The sequence below is a fragment of the Lissotriton helveticus genome, chromosome 4_2 (assembly GCF_964261635.1).
Source record: "Lissotriton helveticus chromosome 4_2, aLisHel1.1, whole genome shotgun sequence".
NCBI classification, from domain to species: domain Eukaryota; kingdom Metazoa; phylum Chordata; class Amphibia; order Caudata; family Salamandridae; genus Lissotriton; species Lissotriton helveticus.
Genome location: NC_136064.1, coordinates 83,964,021 through 83,967,257, shown reverse-complemented (window position 1 = coordinate 83,967,257; position 3,237 = coordinate 83,964,021). Strand labels below are relative to the sequence as shown.

At 53.8% G+C, this 3,237-nt stretch overlaps 1 pseudogene; it reads right to left on the bottom strand.

The window, feature by feature from the left end:
• Nucleotides 1–1,235: 1,235 nt before the first annotated feature.
• On the bottom strand, nucleotides 1,236–2,961 carry LOC144752269 (18S ribosomal RNA; annotated as a pseudogene).
• Nucleotides 2,962–3,237: the final 276 nt, after the last annotated feature.

The following is a 3,237-nucleotide window of genomic DNA, read 5'->3' as shown; positions in this document are numbered from 1 at the left end:
TAGGGAAGGGGGCTCCCAAAGTGACAAGAGTAGCCAGTCCCACCACAACTGATCCCTCGCAGTGGACCGGGAGGGACTGCACTTGTCTTCAAGCCCTCAGCCCAGCCACACAGGACCAGGACAAACCAGGTACCTGGCAACAAAGGAGGGTTGCCCATCAGTCATCCACCACTGTGCTCGACCCCTAGGTCATGGGCAGAGGCCCTGAGCCATGCAGGCAGGCCAATGGGTATCCCACCCTCTGCCCTGGTCGGAGGCACCGGAAGGGAGGATCCAGGTGGCTCCCCATCCCGCACACCTCTCACAGAGAGAAGCTGGGGTCACGTCAATGGCCCCGGCTCCTTCTCTTCCAGGCTGACCTGCAACTCAAGAAGAGGCACTCCTGAGTCGCCCGAAGCCCGGTCAGGCCGGGATTGGGCACAGGAGGGCCCAGGGCAGCAGGGCCTTCAGGGATGGTCCCAGCCCGGGGAGGCACTGCCATTTGATTCCCTCACCACAGGGTCGTGCTGGGTGAGCATGGGTTCCATCTCAGGAGTGCCTTCTGCTGTGCTCCTCCCAGAGGGGCAAGGGCTGAGGGTCACCCCACTTCCCCAGAGCCTCGCACCTGTGGCATCAGGAATTCCCGGGCTGCCCCGAGCCATGCCAGCGGACTTGTGGATAGCCCCACCCCTACCCTGGTTGGAGGTGCCAGAAAGGGAAGAGCCAGGTAGTTCTCCATCCCACACATCTCCTACCAAGAGTAGCTGGGGTCCCATCACAGGCCCGGGTCCTTCTCTTCCTGGCCGCCCTGCCACTCGAGAAGGGCCACTCCTTGCTCGTCCGTAGCCCAGTCAAGCCGGGATCCGGACACAGGAGGGCCCAGGGCAGCAGGGCCTTCAGGTGTCGTTCTATCCCCAGGGGGCACTGGCATCTGCTTTCCACACCACAGGGTCGTGCTGGGTGAGCATGCATTCCATCTCGGTAGGTCCTACTGCTGTGCCCCTCCCAGAGGGGCAGGGGCTAGGGGCCACCCCCATCCCCAGAGCCTCACATGTTCATCAGTTGGTTCCTCCTCAGTGGAGGATCCCATCCCACACCCAGTCCACATTCAGGCACCCCAGCAACTACGGGCCACTCCACAGGCCAGGGCACATGAGGGCAGGGCCAGGCCCTGTGCCTACAGTGTGCATGTTCCATCTGGGAAGAGGCAGATGGTTTCAGGATGATGCCGTCCGCCACTCGGGCCAATCCGCTGTTAATGATCCTTCCGCAGATTCACCTATGGAAACCTTGTTACAACTTTTACTTCCTCCAGATAGTCAAATTTGATCATCTTCTCAGCACTCCGCCAGGGCCGTTGCCGACCCGAGCAGGGTTGATCCAAGGACCTTACTAAACTATCCAATCAGTTGTAGCGATGGGTGGTGTGTACAAAGTGCAGGGACTTAATCAACGCAAGCTTATGACCTGCACTTACTGGGAATTCCTTTTTCATGGGAAATAATTGCAGTCAAGAAAATCCCTATCATGAATGGGGTTCAGCGGGTTACCTGCACCTGTCTTCGAAGATTCGTTCAGTGTAGCGCACATGCAGCCCCGGACATCTAAGGGTATCAGAGGCCTGTTATTGCTCATTTCTCTAAGAAGTTGTACGCCAACCACTGGGGGTCATTTAACTAGTTAGCATGGAGGAGTCTTGTTCATGATCGGAATTAACCAGACAATTCGCTCCACCAACTAAGAACGGCCATACACCACCACCCTCAGCATCAAGAAAGAGCTATCAATCTGTCAATCCTTTCCGTGTCCGGGCCGGGTGACGTTTCCCGTGTTGTGTCAAATTAAGCCGCAGGCTCCACTCCTGGTAGTGCCCTTCCATCAATTCCTTTATGTTTTAGCTTTGCAAACCATACTCCCCCCAGAACCCAAAGACTGTAGTTTCCCAGAAGCTGCTCAGTGGGTCATGGGAATAACGCCGCTGGATCGGTAGTTGGCATCATTTATGGTCTGAAGTACTACTGTATCTGATCGTCTTCAAACCATCGACTTTCTTGATTAATGAAAACATTCTTAACAAATGCTTTAACTTTGGTTTGTCTTGTGACGGTCCAAGAATGTCACCTCCAGCGGCACCATACGAATGCCCCCGGCCGTCCTTCTTAATCATGGCTCCAGTTCCGTAAACCAACAAAAGAACCAGAGTCCTATTCCATTATTTCTAGCTGAAGTATTCAGGCGGCCGGCCTCCTTTGAACCCTCTAATTTTTTCAAAGTTAAAACGCCAGACCCCCAGGACACTCAGTCAAGAGCATCAAGGGGGCGCTAAGAGGCAGGGGCTGGGACAGGCCTCACGGCAGATCATCAGCTCGATCCCAAGATCCAACTAGGAGCAATTTAACTGAAGCAAATTAAATATAAGCAATTGGAGCAGGAATTACCACAGCTGCTGGCATCAGATTAGCCATCCAATGGATTCTCTGTAAAAACAATTTAAAGTGTACTGTATTGTTATTTTTCGTCACTACCTCCTAGAGTAGGGAGTGGGTAATTTGCGCGCCTGCTGCCTTCCTTGATTGTGGTACCCTTTTCTCAGGCTCTCTCTCTGGAATCAAATCCTGATTCCTGTTACCCGTGATCACCATGGTAGGCACAGAAAGTACCATCGATAGTTGGTGTGCAGAAATCCGAATGTATCGTCGCTGTCACGGGGATGTGCAATCGGCCCGATGTTATTTAGAGCCACCAAAGTGGCTGGGCGAGGCAGGATTGTTCTTGGTCTGACAAATTCACTCATCCCAGGACTTTAGTGCTTGTTGGCATGTATTAGCTCTAGAATTACCACAGTTATCCAAGTAACAGATGGAGCAATCAAAGAAACCATAACTGATTTAATGAGCTATTCTCAGTTTTACCATGCGTACTTCCACATGTATGGCCCAATCTTTGAGACAAGCATATGCTGCTGACAGGATTAACCAGTTAGCCACATTTGCTGGATAGGGTTGTGGGGAGCCATGTGCCCATCCCCCAACCGACCTTTGCACCCCTTTTGAGCCTGCTGGGGAAGTCCACCCGCCATCTCCATGGAAGGTAGGGGCGGGCCGAGGTGCAGCATGAGTGACACAGGGTTCAGTGACACCTCACAGTCTTCCTGAGCTGCTGTGTAAATGCTCTGTGCAGAGAAGAGTGGCAGTGTGGCACGCAGGGGACCGAACCACCAAGCGGCCTTCCCCGAACCTTGCACCACCCGACCCCTTC